The following is a 24,176-nucleotide window of genomic DNA, read 5'->3' on the forward strand; positions in this document are numbered from 1 at the left end:
TTCTTTTGTTTTGTTTTCTTTGCTGTATTTGCACAGTATTTTCAAGGTCTGGCTGCAACATCATTGTCATGGGCAAAGAGTAAAAGATGCAAACCTTTGTAAGTTGCATTGACTGTAAGTCCAAGAAGTCTTATGACCTTTTCCTCTTAGTATTCCTCCTTGGTATATCCGTGTGTGTTTTGGTTTTCAAATGAGGACCATAAAGGAATATGATGGCAGAAATGGAAGAATGTGATCAGTCAACGTACATGACTCTATTTTATAAATAGCAATTTGATAGTGGCTGAACTACACATTGTATCCGATAATGTGATTATCTCCTGCTTCTTAATAATGAAAAGGTGCATGTTTGTCTGTGTATGTTTGGTTTCTGTATGTATTAATTTAAATTTATTAACTGTATATGGTGAGTTGGGCTCTTTGGTTCATTCTATTCTATTGAGCTCATTTTATTCATTCTGCACATTCTGAAGAACGCCTTGAGACCAGAGACATTCTCCTAATCCACATTTTCAAACCTATTTAATGAAGGTCTTTTCTGACACTGCGCCTGATGATTCCCTTCTATCTGCTTTAGCACGAGGGGGCAGCAGCACCCAACACAATGGCATTCTTCACTTAACACAAATAAAAGTGTGGTTTCAGCTGTTAGACAGAAAGTTTCCTTTGCTGCTTCCGTTTCAACAGGTCCCTGGAGACCTTCCTTCCACAAGAGATTTTCTAGATACACCCCACTCTCTGTATGTGCCTCCCCCTCTCTCTCCCTGTCTCTGTCTCTAGAATACTCCCCTCTCTCTTTCTCTCTCTCATACACACACAGAGAGAGAGATAAAGACACCCTCTTTCTTCCTCTTCCAGTTGAAGGCCAAACTTGATATGTTTTGAAATCTTTTTCCTCTCTTGGTTCACAGCCAGCCCTCTTTTTTTCATTCATTACTGTGGTTGGGAATGGCAGAAACATTTGCATGGGTTTGCATGCAAAATAAAGAGGATTCTGCAATTGCGCTGGACATGGAATGAAAACTAGAACACAAGAGCTGGATGAAAATGGGTCACTTTATTGATTACAGTAATAGACCTGCAGAGGGAGCTACATGGGGCAGAATACCTGAACAGAACATACCAGGGCAACCAATGGGCGAACTCCTTGCTTGGTAAGGGTGAAGCGTGCTCCACTTTCACCCAAATGGGACAGCTACACACAGCGTGTGGGAGGGCTGGCCTCCATGACCCGGTACCAGAAGTGAAGCAGATGAGCCCCAAGCGCTCCTGTTTCCCACCGCTCCATCCGTGGAGGAAGCATGAGTTGTGAGATGAAGGAGCCCATCACCATTTAAAAGATGCCTAAGGGAGAACACACAGTTGCTACTGCCACCCTTTCTGCCCTGTTTCTGCAATTAGTGACCAAAATAAAATAAATTCTAATCAACCTATTTACAACCGATACACCCCTTAACCCCCTAAAACCTCACACCTGACCAGGATGGAGAAGGCGAAAAAACAATCTGAAATGAAGCTTCCAGACTGCCAAAAATTCCTCCAAGCCCCAAAGGGTGAACTCTGCCAGACACCCTGGGTAGAGCGGAGGGCAGGTGGGTGACCATTCGGGGAGGAGAGCAGGGACCGAAGGGGCGAGGGGTGCAGGCCCTGAAATAGACCTACGAACCCTTCCCCTCGGTCCCAGCGGCCCTTCGAGCCAACTACGGCTTGAGAGGGGCTCCCGTGCTTTGGCGCCTTGCCAATCAGCTGGGACGGGGCGCCCCGCCCCTCCAGCCATAAGGGACAAGGGGCCGGTGGCATTCTTCCTCCCAACCCGACAGGAACAAAAAAAGCTGAAAGGGAGTGTGTGGCCGTGCCTGTGCTCCATGCAGGCAAGCTCAGCCGGGAGGCGGTGTTCTCGCCCCTCCCAGCCAGTGCAACCATCGCCCCGGTGAAAATATCCCATCCTCTTACCTAAAATTGGGGTGATCTATAGGCCTCCAGGGCAATCTGAGGAATATGAAAACAACATGGTGGATGAAATTACCCAAATGGCAGTAAAGGGAGATATTGTGGTTATGGGTGATTTCAACATGCCTGATGTTGACTGGAATATACCAGTGCTCTTACATGCAAATGTAAGAATATAGTAGAGGCCTTTACAGGATCAGCTCTGGCACAGCTGTTTAAGACACTGACTAGAGGGGAGAATATTCTAGATTTAGTTTTCATGAATGGGAATTGGATTTCAGAGGTTAAGGTGGGAGATAATTTAGGTTGCAGTGACCACCTATGTTTTTTGTTTTATGTAAAAACTGATTGTGAGCAATCCTATACTGCAACCAAAGTTTTGAATTTCAGAAAAACAAATTTTAATGCAATGGGGGAATATTTAAATAATGAATTAAAGGGGAGGGATAAAATGGCAGGGGCCAGCACCAGTGGAATGTAATAAAAAAGGGCATCCTAAACGCCACTCAACTATATTTAAGGTAAATAACTAAAGGTAAAAGGAAAAAGAAACCGCTATGGTTTAGCAATGATGTAAGGGCTATTGATAAGGAAGTATAAAGAGTCTGGAAGTATAGCTGACAGAGAGGTGTATAAAATGAGACAGAAGGAGGCGAAACAGATAATATATGCTGCTAAAGCCTCAAAAGAGGAAGAAATTGCCAAATCTGTGAAGAAGGGGGATAAACCCTTTTTCAGATATATTAGTGATAGGAAGAAGAAAAACTGCAGCATCACAAAGCTTAGTACCGGGAATAACACATAAATTGATGGGAATAAGGAGGTTGCTGACCATTTCAATACCTACTTCTGTTCAGTTTACTCAGATAAATAAGGCAGATGGCATCCACCCCAGAGTTCTTGCTCCCCCCTGACTGCTTTGTTTAACCAATACCTGTTAACAGGAGAAGTTCCTGAGGATTGGAGAATGGCCAGTGTTGTGTCTATCCACAAGAAGGACAGTAGAAAGAAGCTGGTAAATACAGGCCAGTTAGCTTGATATTAGTTGTAGTTAAAATGATGGAGACTCTACTCAAAAAGAGGATAAAAACCAATTATTTATTGGACCCAAACCAGCATGGCTTTACTGAAGGCAAGTCATGTCAGACTAATCTAACTGATTTCTTTGACTATGCCGCAAAGATGTTGGATGAAGGTGGTACCATGAATATTGTCTATCTGGACTTCAGCAAAGCCTTAGATTTTGTTGATGAAATGCACGCCCCCCCCCCCGTTTTTTTAAAATAGTCTTCACTTTATGGATAGTTTTGCTAGCAAAATACATTCTATTTTACTAAAGTTGGTGTGGGATTGGTAGCTTGAACATTTCTGAACATAATGATATGAAAATTGAACTGGAAAAATTGATGCATATTGGTTTATTTTGCACATAAAGTATGCCTCAATTATTTCAATTTATATAAAAATTATGCTGTTAATTTCAAACTTACATACTTTTTTTTAGTAAAATGGATTTGTTTCATAAAATTAGTTCTCTGGCTACAATGTGGTTGATTTTCAAAAGGATATTCCAAATATTTCTAGACAAATATGTATAAACAGTGACAATAATGGCACACAGCAAGGCCGAGGGGGGGTGGCCCTTTTGTGGCAAAAATAAACCAATAAGAACCATTTTTTTCAGTTCATTTATATTTTTCTTATATTCAGAAATGTTCAATTTAGTATATCAAACCTTTTGGGGGAAAATTCCTTAGGGATTTGTAGCCTTAAAAAATAGAAATTGACACGAAATTAAAAAAGGATGGGGGGAGGGGCTTTTTGATCAAAATAAAAATATAAGTCTCAATTCTTCCAGTTCAATTTTCATATCATTATGTTCATAAATGTTCAAACTAGTTTTCCAGTTGAAAAAGTTTTCAAAAAGATCAAATTCAAGTACCTAAAAAAAATATTTTTGGTCCGGTCACATACGAACAGAAACAGATTCAAAGTTATGATTTTTTTTTGCCCAGAAAACAATTAGCCACCACCCCAAAAATATTTTTTGATGATCAGCATTGTTAAATTGAGTAAATGAATGCCTAAGATTTTAAAGAATATTTCGGATTTGGAGCATACAAAAATAAAAAGTGAAAATGGTTGCAAGCAGCCAAGGGGGGGGGGAGGCCTTATTTCTGATGTTAAAAAACCAATAAGAATCATTTTTTTCAGTTCCTTTATATTTTTCTTATATTCAGAAATGTTCAAGCTACCAATCCCACACCAACTTTAGTAAAATAGAATGCATTTTGCAAGCAAAACTATCCATAAATTGAAAAAAAATTCACAAAAACAGGGGGGGCTTGCATTATATCCGCAAAATAAACCAATAAGATTTACTTTTTTCATTTCAATTTTCATATCATTGTGTGCAGAAATGTTCAGACTACTTTCCAAGTGAAAAAAAGCTTTCAAAAAGACCAAACATAAGCACTGCAAATGAAGAGTTTTCGGTCCGGGTCAGGGTGACCCAGGAACATAAGATTTGTAACTTTTTTTGCCCAGCAAAAACTAAGCCCCCCACCCCCCAAAAAAAATTCTCATAGAGAGAACCCCTGAAATGATGAAACTACATGAAATTTCAAGTTTCAGATATGCAGGGAAAATTTTTTACAGGGACTCAAACTTGGCTTCGGGTCACATACGACCCGAACAGAACAGCTTAAACCAGAGCAAATCATTGGGATTGCGCATGTGAATACCACAGTCCAACTAAAATTCTGGCATAGGATGAATCGACTGAGGTAACCGAACTTTCTTATAAACTGGCTTTAAGTTCCACATGAAACTCATATGCAAATGAAGCCACTGAGCTGTTTCTCCTTTAAATAATCAAGAAGCACACAAAAAGGCACCACAGAGCCAAAGCTATCATTGCTCTAAAGAAAATGAGCTTTCCTTGCTCCCCAATGGATCTTGCCCTCCTTCTACTTTGCTTAGTAGCCGCTCCTGTGTGTGAGTATCTTCCAGATAGATCTAAATAATGAGATAAAACAAAAGGAAGGTTGTGTTCTAATTCCTCCTTTGTCATTCGTTTAGATGTCCACTCCTCCATCACTCTTCAGGAAACTGGGCCAGGATTGGTGAGGCCTGGAGGATCCTTCAAATTAACATGCAAAGTGACTGGTTCTTCCATCCAGGGTCCATACTATCATTGGATCCGCCAGGCTCCAGGAAAAGGATTGGAATGGGTGGCCCGAATAGACTGGGATAATAATAACTGGAGGATCATCTATGCCTCATCCCTCCAAAGCCGAACAACCTTGACAGCCGATGTCTCCCGCAGTGAATTTTATTTGGCCATGAGGTCCCTGACAGCTGCAGACTCAGCCACATATTACTGTGCATATGGATCACAGTGAGAGAAAGCAAAGGAGGAAGTGTGAAAAACCTCTGGGTTTTTATCTGATGAAACTTTATTCATTCACATGGATGTATTGGGATGACTTAATTTTTTCTCCAGGCTGATCTTCTCTGCAGAGAGGAACAAGTGGCTCTTCCAAGTCAACAAGAAATACCACTAGAATGTAGAGTAGTTACTCATATTCAGAAGATGCATAGTTTGTTATTTGTTTCTTCATTTTCTTTTCTTTGGTTTTCTTTGTTGAATTTGGACAGTATTTTCAAGGTCTGGCTGCAACATCATTGTCATGGGCAAAGAGTAAAAGATGCAATCCTTTGTAAGTTGCATTGACTGTAAGTCCAAGAAGTCTTATGACCTTTTCCTCTTAGTATTCCTCCTTGGTATATCCGTGTGTGTTTTGGTTTTCAAATGAGGACCATAAAGGAATATGATGGCAGAAATGGAAGAATGTGATGCAGTCAACGTACAGGACTCTATTTCATAAATAGCAATTTGATAGTGGCTGAACTACACATTGTATCCGATAATATGATTATCTCCTGCTTCTTAATAATGAAAAGGTGCATGTTTGTCTGTGTATGTTTGGTTTGTGTATGTATTAATTTAAATTTATTAACTGCATACGGTGAGTTGGGCTCTTTGGTTCATTCTATTCTATTGAGCTCATTTTATTCATTCTGCACACTCTGAAGAACTCCTTGAGACCAGAGACATTCTCCTAATCCACATTTTCAAACCTATCAAAGGTCTTTTCTGACACTGCGCCTGATGATTCCCTTCTATCTGCTTTAGCACAAGGGGGCAGCAGCACCCAACACAATGGCATTCTTCATTTAACACAAATAAAAGTGCGGTTTCAGCTGTTAGATAGAAAGTTTCCTTTGCTGCTTCCGTTTCAACAGGTCCCTGGAGACCTTCCTTCCACAAGAGATTTTCTAGAATACACCCCACTCTCTGAGTGTGCCTCCCCCTCTCTCCCTCCCTGTCTCTGTCTCTAGAATACCCCCCTCTCTCTTTCTCTCTCTCATACACACACACAGAAAGAGATAAAGACACCCTCTTTCTTCCTCTTCCAGTTGAAGGCCAAACTTGATATATTTTGAAATGGTTTTCCTCTCTTGGTTCACAGCCAGCCCTCTTTTTTTCATTCATTACTGTGGTTGGGAATGACAGAAACATTTGCATGGGTTTGCATTCAAAATAAAGAGGGTTTTGTCATTGCGCTGGACATGGAATGAAAACTCGAACACAAGAGCTGGATGAAAATGGGTCATTTTATTGATTACAGTAATAGACCTGCAGAGGGAGCTAAATGGAGCAGAATACCTGAACAGAACATACCAGGGCAACCAATGGGTGAACTCCTTGCTTGGTAAGGGTGAAGAGTGCCCCGCCTTCACCCAAACGGGACAGCCATGCACAGCGTGTGGGAGGGCTCACCTCCATGACCCGGAACCGGAAGTGAAGTAGATTAGCCCCAAGCGCTCCTGCTTCCCACCGCTCCATCCGTGGAGGAAGCATGAGTTGTGAGATGAAGGAGCCCATCACCTTTTAAAAGATACCTAAGGGAGAACACACAGTTGCTACTGCCACCCTTTCCGCCCTGTTTCTGCAATTAGTGACCAAAATAAAATAAATTCTAATCAACCTATTTACAATTGATACAACCCCTAACCCTTTAAAACCTCCCACCTGACCAGGATGGAGAAGGCGAAAAAACAATCTGAAATAAAGCTTCCAGACTGCCAAAAATTCCTTCTCGGCCCCAAAGAGCGACCTCTGCCAGACACCCTGGGTAGAGCGGAGGGCAGGTGGGTGACCATTCGAGGAGGAGAGCAGGGACCGAAGGGGCGAGGGGTGCAGGCCCTGAAATAGGCCTATGAACCCCTCCCCTCGCTCCCGGCAGCCCTTCGAGCCAACTACGGCTTGAGAGGGGCTCCCGTGCTTTGGCACCTTGCCAATCAGTTGGGAGGCGGGGCCCCTCCCCTCCAGCCGTAAGGGACATCGGGCCGGCGGCGTTCTTCCTCCCGACCCGACAGGAACTAAAAATGCTGAAAAGCAGCGTGTGGCCGTGCCTGTGCTCCACATAGGCATGCCCAGCTGGGAGGCGGTGTTCTCGCCCCTCCCGGCCATCGCAACCATCGCCCCAACGAAAATCTCCTGTCCTCTTACTTAAAAGTGGGATGATCTATAGGCCTCCAGGGCAATCTGAGGAATATGAAAACAACATGGTGGATGAAAGTACCCAAATGGCAGTAAATGGAGATATTGTGGTTATGGGTGATTTCAACATGCCTGATGTTGACTGGAATATTCCCAGTGCCCTTACATGCAAAAGTAAGAATATAGTAGAGGCCTTTACAGGAGCAGCTCTGGCACAGCTGTTTAAGACACTGACTAGAGGGGAGAATATTCTAGATTTAGTTTTTATGAATGGGAATTGGATTTCAGAGATTAAGGTGGGAGATAATTTAGGTTGCAGTGACCACCTATGTTTTTTGTTTGATGTAAAAACTGATTGTGAGCAATCCTATACTGCAACCAAAGTATTGGATTTCAGAAAAACAAATTTTAATGCAATGGGGGAATATTTAAATAATGAATTAAAGGGGAGGGATAAAATGGCAGGGGCCAGCACCCAGTGGACTGTAATAAAAAAGGCCATCTTAAAAGCCACTGGACTGTATGTAAGGTAAATAACTAAAGGTAAAAGGAAAAAGAAACCGCTATGGTTTAGCAATGATGTAAGGGCTATCGTTAAGGAAGTATAAAGAGTCTAGAAGTATAGCTGACAGAGAGATATATAAAATGAGACAGAAGGAGGCGAAAAAGATAATATATGCTGCTAAAGCCTCAACAAAGGAAGAAATTGCCAAATCTGTGAAGAAGGGGGATAAAACCTTTCTCAGATATATTAGTGATAGGAAGAAGAAAAACTCCAGCATCATGAAGCTTAGTACTGGGAATAATATATAAATTGATGGGAATAAGGAGGTTGCTGACCATTTCAATAGCTACTTCTGTTCAGTTTACTCAAAATACATCTTACGATATAATACTATAGATGGATATAGCATTACTTCCAGGTGTAGGGATTCAGCTCCATTGATCTTAGAGGCCGATGTCTTAGATGAACTTGAACGATTAAAGATAAATAAGGCAATGGGTCCAGATGGCATCCACCCCAGAGTTCTTGCTCCCCCCTGACTGCTTTGTTTAACCAATACCTGTTAACAGGAGAAGTTCCTGAGGATTGGAGAATGGCCAGTGTTGTGTCTATCCACAAGAAGGACAGTAGAAAGAAGCTGGTAACTACAGGCCAGTTAGCTTGACATTAGTTGTAGTTAAAATGATGGAGACTCTACTCAAAAAGAGGATAAAAACCAATTATTTATTGGACCCAAACCAGCATGGCTTTACTGAAGGCAAGTCATGTCAGACTAATCTAACTGATTTCTTTGACTATGCCGCAAAGATGTTGGATGAAGGTGGTACCATGAATATTGTCTATCTGGACTTCAGCAAAGCCTTAGATATGGTTCCACATAAAGAGCTGATAGATAAGTTAGTGAGGATTGGACTTATTCCCTGGATAGGCAAGGTTTGCCTATTTGCCGATGATTCTAAAGTGTGCAATAGGGTTGATATTCCTGGAAGCGTCTGTATTATGGCAAATGATTTAGCTTTACTAGATAAATGGTTACAGCAATGGAAACTGCAGTTTAATGTTTCCAAATGTAAAATAATACACTTGGGGAAAAGGAATCCTTAATCTGAGTATTGTATTGGCCGTTCTGTGTTAGCAAAAACTTCAGAAGAGAAGGATTTGGGGTAGTGATTTCTGACAATCTCAAAATGGGTGAACAGTGCAGTCAGGTGGTAGGAAAAGCAAGTAGAATGCTTGGCTGCATAGCTAGAGGTATAACAAGCAGGAAGGGGGAGATTGTGATCCCACTATATAGACCTCTGGTGAGACCACATTTGGAATACAGTGTTCAGTTCTGGAGATCTCACCTACAAAAAGACATTGACAAAATTGAACGGGTCCAAAGATGGGCTACAAAAATGGTGGAAGGTCTTAAGCATAAAACTTATCAGGAAAGACTTAATGGACTCAATCTGTATAGTCTGGAGGACAGAAGGGAAATAGGGGACATGATTGAAACATTTAAATATGTTAAAGGGTTAAATAAGGTTCAGGAGTGAAGTGTTTTAATGGGAAAGTGAATACAAGAACAATGGGACACAATCTGAGGTTAGTTGGGGGAAAGATAAAAAACAACATGAGAAAATATTATTTTAATGAAAGAGTAGTAGATCCTTGGAACAAACTTCCAGCAGACGTGGTTGGTAAATCCATAGTAACTGAATTTAAACATAGCTGTAATAAACATATTCATCGTAAGATAAAATACATGAAATAGTATAAGGGCAGATTAGATGGACTATGAGGTCTTTTTCTGCCGTCAATCTTCTATGTTTCTATGTTTCTAGATATTTGCATGGACCAAACCAGTGAAGGGATACCAAAAATTTTAATTCCACACTATGGATGTGGCTTATGCAGGACAGCCTGCATTTTCTTTCAACATGTTACAGCGCAAATTGGGATGGAGCTCCATTTTTATTACTTCAATATGCCCCCCCCCCCCAATCCGGGCAGTAGCCCACTCCCGGCCCAAACCAAGACTATATTCTTACATCGTGCTGAGGATGGGGTGGGCAGGAAGAATCAGGAAGTGATGGGAAAGGGAAAGGAATCAGAAAGGAATTGGAACAAAGGAAGAAATGTAATAAATGCAATGGAAGAACCGCAAATGCAAAACTGGATATCAACCATCATATTGAGGTAAATAGGCTGGGGAGTTCATGGGGCTGTTTAGAATGTCTCAACCGTGGTTATTCAGGTCCCTACTCCATAAGGCCACTGCCATGGCCAATCTGCCCTCACCACTAGCTTATCCTACCAATGTCAGTGCACCCTTGAATGCCCTGTTGGAGGCCGCTGCCCCTCAGACACAGGTGGTCCTGGTCCCAGTCTGTTGAAAGAGGCCATCCTGAAGCAATGGGAAGCTCCAGCAACCGAACACTTACCAAGCCCCCTAGATAAGAAGCATTTCAATGTTGCTACCCACCTGGCACAACACCTGACAGTCCCCACTTTTTTCCTAATATTTGGTGAATTGAGTCATTCTGAGCATGCACAGAAGGAAAATTGCTCCTCTGCACATGCATGGAAGGAAAATTGTGCTGGGAATGCATAGAGCATAGTTAGAAAAAGGTAAGGAACCCACCCCTGATGTCATCCTTCAGCACTGCAATCTACATCCACCCAGTCTATAGGAATGAGCTTCCCTTTCTATTTTCATGTAAGCAGCTCCATGCTCCAAATTCATGCTCATCACAGGTGGATGTTTACTTAACGTATTCGTTCCTGTCTCATTTCACCACCCATATTTCTTAGCCCTTAAATTAGTAGTTTCTATGATAAATTTATTTAAATTAAACCAGGACAAATCATTGGGATTGCACATGTGAATACCACAGTCCAACTAAAATTTGGGCATAGGATGAATCGACTAAAGTAACCTAACTTTCTTATAAACTGGTTTTAAGCTCCACATGAAACTCATATGCAAATGAAGCCACTGAGCTGTTTCTCCTTTAAATAATCACAAACACAGCAAAGGGCATCACAGAGCTAAAGCTATCATTGCTCTAAAGAAAATGAGCTTTCCTTACTCCCCAATAGATCTTGCCCTCCTTCTACTTTGCTTAGTATCCACTCCTGTGTGTGAGTATCTTCCAGATAGATCTAAATAATGATATAAAACAAAAGGAAGGTTGTGTTCTAATTCCTCCTTTGTCATTCGTTTAGATGTCCACTCCTCCATCACTCTTCAGGAATCTGGACCAGGAACAGTGAGACCTGAAGGATCCTTCAAATTAACATGCAAAGTGACGGGGGAATCCATCGAGGGTCCATTCTATCATTGGATCCGCCAGGCTCCAGGAAAAGGATTGGAATGGGTGGCCCGAATAGACTGGACTAATAATAACTGGAGGATAATCTATGCCTCATCCCTCCAAAGCCGAACCACCTTGACAGCCGATGTCTCCCGCAGTGAATTTTATTTGAACATGAGGTCCCTGACAGCTGCAGACTCAGCCACATATTACTGTGCACGAAGATCACAGTGAGAGAAAGCAAAGGAGGAAGTGTGAAAAACCTCTGGGGTTTGTCTGATGAAACTTTATTCATTCACATGGATGGATTGAGATGACTTAATTCTTTCTCCAGGCTGCTCTCTTCTCTGCAGAGAGGAACAAGTTGCTCTTCCAAGTCAACAAGAAATACCACTAGAATGTAGAGTAGTTACTCATATTCAGAAGATGCATAGCTTGTTATTTGTTTCTTCCTTTTTTTCTTGTTTTCTTTGCTGTATTTGCACAGTATTTTCAAGGTCTGGCTGCAACATCATTGTCATGGACAAAAAGTAAGAGATGCAGTCTTTTGTAAGTTGCATTGACTGTAAGTCCTAGGAGTTACTTTTTCTCTTCGTATTCCTCCTTGGTATGTCTCTGTGTATTTTGGTTTTCAAATGAGGATCATAAAGGAATATGGTGCAGCAATGGAAGAATGTGATCAGTTTATGGACATAATTCTGTTTCATAAAGAGCAATTTGATTATGGCTGAACTGCACATTACATCCAAGAATTTGATTAACTCCTGGTTCTTAATAAAAAAGTGTGTGTTTCTTTGTGTATGTTTGTGTATTTATTACGTTAAGTGTATTAACTGTATATCTTGAAGTGAGCTATTTAGCTCATTCCATTCTATTGAGTTCGTTTTATTCATCCTCACACTCTGGAGAACTCCTTGAGACTAGAGACATTCTCCCAATTCACATTCTCACACCTATGTAATGAAGGTCTTTTCTGACCCTGTGTCTGATGATTCTCTTCTGTCTGCTTTAGCACAAGGGACAGCAGCATCCAACACAATTACATTCTCCACTTAACACAAATAAAAGGGTGGATTCAGCTGTTAGACAGAAGGTTTTCTCTGCTGGTTCCAAATTATCATTCAATAGGTCCCTGGAGACCACCCTTCCACAAGGGATTTTCTAGAATACATCCCACTCTCTCTGTGTGCCTCACCCTCTTTCCCTCCCTGTCTTTGTCTCTGGAATACCCCTCTCTTTCTCGCTCGCTCTTTCTCTCACTCTCTTTGTCTCTCTGTCTCTCTGTCTCTCTAAAAATTGCTCTCCCCCTCTCTCTCCCTTCCCCCCTCCCTCCCTATCTGATAAAAAACCCTCTTTCTTCGTCTTCCAGTTGCAGGCCAAGTTTGATATGTTTTGAAATGATTTTTAACTCTTGGTTCACTGCCTGCCCTTTTTTTTTCATTCATAAGTGTGGTTGGGAATGACATAAACTTTCAGATAATAATTAATAATAATAATTTATTAGTCTTGCATGCCACCCTTCTCCAAAAACTCAGTGTGGCTCACAACAACAATAAAACCAAATTGTTTTAGAACAAATCTAAGAAATAAAACTGTAACTAAAACCCATTATCTTAAAAACAATCATACACAATCATACCCACTCATAACTTTAATGGTCAGAAAAGTAGATACATTAGTTACCCCATGCCTAGCAACATAGATAGGTCTTCAAGCTCTTGTAAAAGGCGAGGAGGGTGGGAGAAGTTCAAATCTCCGTGGGGAGTTGATTCCAGAGGGCTGGGGCCGCCACAGAGATGTTGTCATGCCAATGGAGCAAAAAGGCAATAAAAGACGAAGCAGAGGTACGAAAGACCAGCTCCTAATTGATAAAATGATTTTGTAGAACTGTAAGAACAGGAAAACAAACCCATATATGACCTGGATTGACTACAAGAAAGCCTTTCACGCATTGCCATATAGCTGGATCATAAAATGCCTGGAAGTCCTTGGAGTCAATGAAAACATCAGGAAATTCATAGAAAAGGCGATGAAATATTGGAAGACTGAGCTTTTTGTTGGGAATGAAAGCTATGGACTGATCAACATCAGAAGGGGCATCTTCCAGGGGGACTCTTTGTCCCCATTGCTATTCACCATTGCTATAATCCTGCTGTCACTCATTCTACAGAAAACAAACCTAGGCTACCAAACTGCTATTATTATTATTATTATTGTTATTATTATTATTATTATTAGTATTATTATTATTCTATTACAGAACCGTCAAACTTGTGGCCCATGGACCAGATGCATCCTATGCTGTCCATGCCCCCATCAAGTTTAGTGAAGGGGGAAAAAATCCAGATATGTCACATGATGTCACCATGTTGATGTGAGTTTGACACCCTTGCTCTATTAGAAGGACGAAAATGAGAACTTTGCCCTCTCTTTGCCCTTTCTCCTGACAAGTAACCTTCTCAAAGTTATTTCCAATGAGGAAATCAGTGAACAGTTTTTCTTTCTCATTGCAGCTGTTTTCATCGTCAGGAGCTCAAACATGCTTTCGGAGACACTTTCAATAGAGCATGTTCCTAGAGAATCAACTTTGCTTCTGTTTATCATTTACACCAGGGGTCACTATTGTCCCATAGAATTGGATTGATCCTGGGGGAGGGGAAGGCAAACCACACCAGGATTTTGTGGTGAGATTTCAGTTTGGAAGCTAATTATTCCCTTGGTTGTTGGCTTGAAAATTCGTCGAGGTCATCCCACAACCACAAAAAAAGAGTTAATTATAGTCCTTCTTCCTTGAACATAAGGCAAACAGACTTTTTTTCAAGACCACAAGGTATTCAAATTAATACCACATTCAATACCACACTCTACTTCCTACTATGCTACCGAGCTCATGACTACGATATTACGCATGCAACCAAATTAGCCTCACTACTCATGTGGGCAACCTCCTGCCCCTGCCCCACTATCTTCCTTGGTGACCTCAACCTACCATACATCAACTGGACCTGAAACGAATGCAGCATGGAACCAATCCATGCTATCTTATTCAATGCCGTCACCAGCCTGGGGCTTGACCAATTAGTATCAAACAATAGTAGACTCAACAGCTGTCTTGACCTCATATTCTGTAATAGCAAAACCACTATCTATGGACTGCATGTAAAGGAACCCTTTTCCAACAGTGATCATAGTATGATTAACTTCAATCTCAATCTATACCAACCTAATACCCATCTGAATAATGAGACACCTAAGTACAATTTCAGGAAAGTCAACTATGAACTCATAGATTCCAATCTCTCAATTCTTAGCTGGCAAACTTTGTTTTTGAACTGCAACACTATTGATGATCTCAACAACACATTCTTACTCCAAATTAAAAGACTTATCAACTACATGTACCACTAACATCAACTGAAGGTAAAAGGAAAAATAGCTTACCTGTCTCAATAAGGAAACTACAAAAAAAAAAAAAGATCTCTCTGGCGTAAAAACAAAAACAGCCAAATAATTTAATCCTGCTGTCCTGTTCAAAAACACTATACATTTGTACTGTTTACAAGTCTGTGAGACTCGCACCAAAAATTCTTTATTGTAAGTGCTTATATTTGGCCAATTTGAAAACTTATTTCCCTTGGAAACTAGGTTGAACATTTCTGCACACAATGAAATGAAAATTGAAATAAAAAATAATGCTTATTTTGCTCATAAAAGCCTGTCCCCCCTTTTTTGTGAATGTTTTGCCTGCAAAGAACATACAACTTTACTAAATTTGGTGTGGAATTACTAGTTTGAACATTTCTGAACATAATGATATGAAACTTGAACTGAAAAATGATGCTTATTTGTTAATTTTGCTCATAAAAGGGCCACCACCACCCCGTTTTTTCAAGCATGTCACTTTATAAATTTTTCTAGGCCCCTAATTCCAAATATTTTCAATACCTTTGGCATTGAATTACCAGTTTGAACATTTCTGAACATAATGAAATGAAAATTGAACTGAAAACATTTATGCTCATTTGTTTATTTTGCACATCAAAGTCCCCCCTGCTGTGTTCAATTATTTCAATTTATATAAAAATTATGCTGTTAATTTCAAAATTACATACTTGTTTTTAGTAAAATGGATTTCTTTCATAAAATTAGTTGTCTGGCTATCATGTGTTTGCTTTTCAAAATGGTATTCCCAATATTTCTAGCCAAATCTATATAAAAAGTAAAAAGTGAAGGCTGACGGGGATGGCCCTTTTGTGAGCAAAATAAACAAATAAGCATCATTTTTTTCAGTTCATTTATATTTTTCTTATGATCAGGAATTTAGTATATCAAAACTTTTGGGGGGAAATTCTTTAGAGATTTGTAGCCTAAAAAATATAAACTGACACGAAATGCTCAAAAAATGGGAGGGAGGGACATTTTGATCAAAATAAAAATATAAGCATCATTTTTTCAGTTCAATTTTCATATCATTATGTTCCGAAATGTTCAAACTAGTTTCCCAGTGAAAAAGGTTTTCAAAAAGACCAAATTTAAGTACCTAAAAAATCTTTTGGGTCCGGGTTGTATACGACCAGAAACAGACTCAACGTGAGGATTTTTTTGCCCAGAAAAAAGTTAGCCCCACCCCCCACCCCAAAATATTTTTATGATGATCGGCAATGTTAAATTGAGTAAATGAATGCCTAAGATATTAAAAATATTTCGGATTTGGAGCCTAAATTTTTTTTTAAGTGAAAATGGTTGCAAGCAGCTGGGAGGGGAGGCCTTATTTCTGATTTTAAAAAACCAATAAGCATCATTTGTTTCAGTTCATTTATATTTTTCTTATGATCAGGAATGTTCAAACTAGTAACCCCACATCAAATTTAGTAAAATTGTACACATTTTGCAGGCTAAACTATCTACAAATTGAAAACAAATTCACAAAACAGGGGGCGGGCAGGCATTTATGAACAAAATAAACCAGTAAGTACTATTTTTTAATTTCAATTTTGATTTCATTGCGTGCAGAAATGTTCAAAATTTCCATGCTTCCGGACAAGTCCACCACATGTGATAGAATGACCAGGTAACTCGCTATATTTCCAGAAGTTCATCGACAAATTATGAAACACCTTTGCTAGCATTTGTGGTGATATATGCCATCTATAAAACATCTTATACATATTTTCCTTGAATGCAGTTGACATTGCCATTTTATAATTTCTCTCCCATAATTGCTGCCAACAATCTCTATCTGAATTGGAAATTGAAGGAACTCTACAACATCTAACGTAATGTGAGGTTATTTTTTTAAAATATATATCCCGAGGGCTATGTAAATTCAGTGACAGTTTCCTGTTTAAGGGGACCAGACCTTCCTGCTACATCCAAAGATACAAATCTTGAGTCCAGATCAGAATGTTTACAGGAATCCTCTGACTTCTTGAGGGAGCAAAAATGGGAGCCTATCTAATCTTCGTGTGGTTGCTGGTAGCCCTCAGAGGTATTATTTTCAACTCCAAGGAGATGGATCATTCTTTTCTTTATTGTCTTTGTGGTTTTGTCTAACTAAACAGCCTTTCTTCCTAGATGTCCAATCAGAGTCTAGCTTGGTTGAATCCGGAGGACAAATGATAAGACCTGGGGAATCCCTCCATCTCTCCTGCCAAGCGTCTGGATTCAACTTTGGACAATTCTGGATGCACTGGGTGAGACAGGCCCCAGGAGAAGGATTGGAATGGGTTTCATGGATACATTATAATGAGAAGGAAATATACTACTCAGACAAAGTGAGGGAGCGTTTCATCCTCTCCAGGAACAATGTGAACAATCGGATGTATCTGCAAATGAACCGCCTCAAACCGGAGGACACAGCAGTCTATTACTGTGCAGGAGGCACAATGAGAGGAAGTTAATCTGAAGCCAAGAAAAAACAGCTCTGCAAATTTCTTGACATAAAAATACCACTGAGGCTGATATTGCCTCAATCCATTCCTTTCTGAACTTCTCCCTCTCATTTAATCGCTCACATTTCTTAGCCCCAAATTTGGTGATGTGGTGGTCAATGTTATCTAAACTGAATCAGGAAAATCAAGAAAAAGTGCACAACAAAAGGCTTCGAGTAGTGAAGTAGTGTAGGGTCTCATGCCCAAGCAGGGGGTTGGACTAGAAGACCTCCAAGGTCCCTTCCAACTCTGTTATTATTATATACGCAACTCTATTTTTTCCTGATTTAATTTAGATAAAATGTAATACATTATTGTTAATTTGTTTTCAGAGCTACAAGGTGGTAGCAAAGAGAAAAAGAAGATTAATTATATTGCCTTCTTCTAGTCCAGATTCAATAGTCCTAAATTTAATCTAAATTAAATCAGGACAAATAGTTGGTGTTTTAGATGTGAGGCCGCAGTCAATGTTCTATTCTGATACCTATTTATCTACTCGCATTTGGATTCTTTCAAACTGTTAAATGGGCATCCATATTACTTACTCCTAAATTTAACAATGATTCATTACATTTTATCTAAAACAAATCAGGAAAAAATAGAGTTACATATATAATAATAACAGAGTTGGAAGGGACCTGGAGGTCTTGTCATCCAACCCCCTGCTTGGGAATGAGACCCTACACTACTTCAGACAAATGGTTATCCAACATCTTCCAATGTTGGAGCATTCAGAACTTCTGGAGGTGAACTGTTCCACTGATCAATTGTTTATTGAACATATAAAATCACCATGTCCCATTTCTGGGCTAGGTCTAACTGTTGGAGTTAATTTCCCTTTAAAAAACAAACATATTTATACAAAACAAACAATAGACTTACAACATACAATGTACACATAAGATACATCTAAAACAAGATTGAAAAGAACATGAATAATTCTTTTTCTTTACAGCTTTTAAAGGAAATAAAAATCCAATTCATCTTTGTCCTGGAATTCTATTGATAACGTACTCATTTCTGCACATTTAGTCGGGATTGAGTCAGTTTTCTAATTCTGCTCATATACAATTCTAGCAACGGTTGTAATGCAGTTGCCAATAAAATGCTACAGAAGACAAACCTAGGCTACCAAACTGCTATTATTATTATTATTATTATTATTATTATTATTATTATTATTATTAATTAGACTTCGGAAACTCTATTCTATTCTGTTCTATTCTTTGAACCTCCATTACATAAATGATATTTAGATGATTAATTCTAAGCCCATCAACATAATGTGTTAAAATTGTCATAGAAAACTCTACTCTACTCTATTCTAGATTTAAGCCGCTCTACTCATTCCCAAAGCACCATTCATCATTTCATCATCTATATTACTTTGAGGATATGAAAACACAATCAAAGTTCCACTTTTGAGGGTAGGAATGAGGGTGTAGTGTACATTATTATAAACTGGTTTTAGTTTCCACATATAACTCATGTGAAAATGAGATCACAGAGCTGTTTCTCTTTTAAATAATCACAATCACAACAAGGATCATACCAGAACCAAAGGTATCATTGCTGGAAAGAAAGGATGCATTTCTCTCTGCCCAATGGATCTTGTCATTCTTCTATGCTTAGTAGCCACTCCTGTGTGTGAGTATCTTCCAGATAGACCTGAAGAATGAGATAAAAGAAAAGCTGTAGTAATTCCTGCTTTATCATTCATTTAGATGTTCACACCACCATCCAACTTGTGGAATCTGGGCCTCCCGCAATGAGTATTATTTGACAATGAAGTTTCTGACAGCTGCAGACTCAGCCACATATTACTGTGCCCAAAATCCACAGTGAGATAGTGCGAAAAACATAGTTGCTTCTCGGTCTTTGCTTGAATAAACTTTATGTTTTTGCCCTAAGGGATTGAGATGACTACTCAGGTGATACCGAGAATGCAGATAAACCTCCAAGTCCTTCAACAACCCTCTAAATGGATGCAAATGACCAGCTCTCTACGACAGAAACAAATGCTTAAATTCTCCACCATTCAGTCTGAGCTTAAGAAGCTTCTTTAGATGAAGCTGTTGTGTAGGACTATTGGTAGGTCCGGAAATTCTGGGCAACCCCTGGAGTTTAGAAACTTTGCCCCAAAAGCTCTATTTACTTTCCTATCCGATGAAAGTCTCTTCAGACCATTAGTCTGATGGTTCTCTTCTATCTGCTTTGCACAAGATGGTAGCAGTTATCTAACAAACTGACATTCTCTATTTTACAAAAAAAGGAATGTGTGGTTTCATCCGTTAGCCTGGTGGTTTCTTCAGATGCTTCCCAATTATCATTCAAGAGGTCTCTGGAGACCCTCCTTCCCCAAGAGGCTTTCTCATAATTCTTTTTATAGCTCTGAAATAAAACTGTTTCCCTTTCTTCCTTTTTCATTTAGAAACCAAGCCTGATATTTTTGAAACAGTTCCTCTCTCTTTGCTCACTGCCTGCCCTCTTTATTTATGTATAAGGTTCCATTAGGTCCCATAGAGTTTGCCTTCTCCAATTAACTTTTCTTTTATGTACCCTGAGAGCATTTCACCAAGAGAAATCCCTTGTGTATCCAATCACACTTGGCCAATAAAATTCTATTCTATTCTGTTCTATTGTATTCTATTGTATTCTATTGTATTCTATTCTATTCTATTCTATTCTACTCTACTCTACTCTACTCTACTCTACTCTACTCCATTCCATTCCATTCCGTTCCATTCCATTCCATTCTATTTCTTTTTTTTTTACATTGAAAACATTTGACTTCTCATCCAAGAAGAAGCTAAGCATCTTCAAAAGAAAAAAAGAAACAAGAAATGTCTAGTTGCCTCACGAAAAACACTTTTGGGACAATCATAGGTTTGGATGACTGAGAATCTCCATAGACCTATAGCTCCAATGCAAGAGCAGAAGGTTGGATTGGATAGCAATAGAATTTGGACTTATATACTGCTTCATAGTGCTTTTATAGCCTCCTCTAAGCAGTTTACAGAATCAGTATATTTCCCCTAACAATCTGCTTCTCATTTTACCCATCTCAGAAGGATGGAAGGCTGAGTCAACTTTGATCCGGTAATGAGATATGAACTGCTGTGAGCTACAGGTAGCAATTAGATGAAGTAGCCTTCAGTGCAGCACTCTAACCACTGTTCCACCCAGGGCTCTTTGGATGACCGCCAAAGGTTCCTTCCAACTCTGTTACTGTTCCCCTTTTCCTTGGGATGATCAAATATGTGTTGGTTTTCCAACCAGGACAGTATGGACATGAGATTGTAGGAATGGGAGTAATTTAATCAGTCAAATCTTCTTCTTCATAGAGATCCCACTTATCAGGACTGTACTACACATTATAATTGTGACAATGAGTGTGGGGGGCTATTGAATTCATTTTATTTAGTCTACAAATTCTGGGCAACCCCTAGAGATCAGAAACATTGTCCCAAGCCTTATTTTCTTTCCCATCTAATAAAAGTCTCTTCAGACCATTAGCCTTATGGTTCTCTTCTACCTAATTTGCAGAAGATGGCAGCAGTGTCTAACAAATTGACATTCTCCATTTTACAAAAAAGGAAAGTGTGGTTTCATCTGTTAGCTTGATGGTTTCCTCTGTTGCTTCTGACAGTCTCCGAAGACTTTCCTTCCCCAAGAGACTTTCTATAACATTGTCTATAAACCCTGCGGCACAGGGTTTCTTCCTTTTTTCATTTTCAAACAAGCTTGATATGTTTGAAACAGTTCCTCTTTCTTGACTCATTACTTCCCTCTTAGTTCATTCATAACTAGTGTTGGGTGAAGCAAACTTGCAAAGTTCAGATCCGTGCGAACTTTGCAGTGATTTTTTTGAAATCTTCGGGCAAAGTTTGGGGTTGCATTCGGCATTCGGTCACACACTGCAAACCACCCCTGCCCGGGAGCAGAGTGGGATTCCGGGGGCGGGGCTTTGACATCACGGAGACTCCTTCCTCCCATTTTGGCTGGCCAGGAAGTGACATCTCCGTGAGGTCAAAGCCCCGCCCCTGGAGTCCCATAGTGGGATTTTGGTGTGGAGGCTGGGAGAGTGGGGCGGGGAATTCCCCTCTGCCCGTCACCGCTCCACTCCCCTTTGGTGTTACAGAGACTGCTTCCTGGCCCGTGGCTTTATTTCCTCCTCAACTCCCCTGTTTTGGCCCTGGCTGGGAATGAGTCTCTGGGATGTCAAGGGGCAGGGGGGAAATCCAGAGGCTGGGGCAGTGGGGGTGGGGGGATTTCCCTCTGCCTGCCACCGCCCTCCTCCCCTTTGACGTCGGAAGGCAGCTTTGAGGGCTAATCCCAAATCCAGGAGTCCCCACAAATTTCAGACCCTTACATTTTTGTCCAGCTTCATCTTCCAGAGAGAGAGAGAGAGAGAGAGAGAGAGTGCGCACCTACTCGGCTCACCAGGCCGGGGGCTCATATTAGGCTTCGGTGGCGGATTGGTCTCTCTCTGTCTCTCGTTCTCTCTCTCCTCTGACTTGTATGTATTTCTTTGCTTTAAGCACTGTGGTGACCCACGCGCCAGCCGGGTGTGAAGCGCTTGCCACTCAGAGAGCTAATCAAAAGTGGTGCGTGCTCTATCTCGCTTGCTCCACGCATGCCGCGATTGAAGGAGGCGGGGCAGGGAAGTGAGGCTTCCCCCCCTTCCCCTCCTCAAGTCCACAGAATCCAAATGGTTGGTGGGGTTCCCTCAGCCCAGCACTGCTCCTACAGCAAACAGGGGAACACCAACACCACCCACCCCAACTGCCAGCCCCATCTCTTTCCTCATAGACATGCACACATGCAATCCTGGGGACCTGTTTATCTGCCGCACACCCTTTCTACGTCAATGCCCGGAGGGAAAATGCCAGTCTCGGAGGGCTGAGGAAGGAGCCTTCTTGCAACCGTAGGGCATTGCGCCGAATCACACAGGGATTTGGATCCGTGCTTCTCCAGGTGAGGATTGTGGAGAGCTCTCTTTGTCTCCGGGGGAAGGTGCCCACAGTGTGGTATCTGGCGCCCCATTCATTCCCCATGATCAGTTTGATTTTGTCTTCTTTTACTGTAGCCACAACCGCTGAGGTTATCTGGGGCTGCCGGTGGTGGCTTTGAGCACTAATCCCAAATCCAGGAACTCCCTGCAGATTTCAGACACTTACATTTTTGTCCATCTCGGTGTTTTGTCCAGCCTTCCTGTCTTTGCAGAGCAAGTGAGCCAGGGGGGCCTTAAAGCAGCAAAGCTCCCCACTGCCACTTTTGCCCTGTCCTCTGCAGCAGTGGGGGGTGGGGGTGGAAGACCCACTCACTCACTTGCTCTGCTGCTGGCTGCAAAGACAGGAAGGCTGGACAAAAGAGGAAGCTGGACAAAAATGTAAGTGTCTGAAATCTGCGGGGAGCTCCTGGATTTGGGATTAGCCTTCAAAGCTGCCTTCTGATGTCAAAGGGGAGGGGGAGGCGGCAGGCAGAGGGGAATCCCCCAACCCCACTCCCCCAGCCTCCGCGCCGCTGCCCGGCTGTCATCTTCTGAGCCAGTGAGCGAGGGGGGCTTTAAAGCAGCAAAGCTCCTCACTGCCGCTTTTGCCCGGTCCTCCGCGGCAGTGGGTGGGTGTGGAAGAGCCGCTCGCTCACTTGCTCTCCTGCTGGTTGCAAAGACAGGAAGACTTGGCGAGGGAGCCGCGGGCTGCTTTGGCAGAAGACGGGAGGGTAGGACCAGAAGTGTTCGGGTTCCACGAACTTACCCAAATCCACTGCCAAGTTTGCCCGAACCCGCTGAACCCGAACAGCATTGGGGGGTACACGTGCATTATGGGGAGGGAATGGGAGTGGGCACAATGCACAGATGCACACCCTTTTGGCACACAACCAAAAAAGGTTCTCCATTACTGCCTTAGACTGTCTTTTGTTGAGCTCTCCCTATTCCTAAGAGGTCTCTAAGGGGCATGCATAAGTGTACTTAGCTTGCCTACCATCCCTGTCATAATGTCCTGAAATATTCATAACTATCTCCTGCACTCATTACCATGTTTATACATTTTATGCATTCACAATTATGTTTATATTTTGTCTGTGATCATATATACACTTGACTAAACAAACAAACAAAGAAACAAAGAAATAAAATTGATGATATAGTCTTGCACCTATTTCCCAAGTGCAAAAACAATTGATGTGTCTATTAAAACGCCACCACATTATTGTGAGGAAAGGGCTTTCTGTGGTTTCTCCAAATGACGCCTTTTTGAATGATGAATTCCAAATGGTTTTCATGATTCTTTTTTTATCTAAATGTGTATGCAAATATGGAGACAGTTGCTTTTTAAAGAACTTTACACCCATCCTTCCACCCACAGCACCATTCAGGGAAATAAATGTGAAGTTTTTTGGATTGAGTGAAAGGAACTCAAAAATGATGATTGGGCTGCAGTTAGTTTTCCTTGCAACTATTTTTAGAGGTAATATTTCTTCTTTTTATACACAATTGAAATACACGTACACACACAAAGAGAGAGACAGACACACAAACTAACACACACAGAGAGAGAAAGAGAGAGAGAGACTGATAGTGACCTGTAAGGTGATGTCTCAATTTTAAGATAGTGCTGCAGGGGAGACCAATGAAGTTGTAGAAAGGGGCTGAGATAAATCATTTGAGGACAAATACAAGGGGTATAATTAAAGTGGAGGAGGGGAGGTTGAGAGCTAAAACACTTTCAATCCCCCATTAAAAGTTGTACAAATCACCACTGCAGAAATCAGCAAACTAAAATAGCTGAAAATGCTCAGAATGTGTGAATTTCACCTACAGACTTTCAGATCATCTTCACACAAATGTGGACTGGACATCAGGACTGGAAGTAGGTTGAATCCTAGGAGCTTGTCACCTCCATTAGCATCTTTATTTG

The sequence above is a fragment of the Erythrolamprus reginae genome, chromosome Z (assembly GCF_031021105.1).
Source record: "Erythrolamprus reginae isolate rEryReg1 chromosome Z, rEryReg1.hap1, whole genome shotgun sequence".
Lineage (NCBI taxonomy): Eukaryota > Metazoa > Chordata > Lepidosauria > Squamata > Dipsadidae > Erythrolamprus > Erythrolamprus reginae.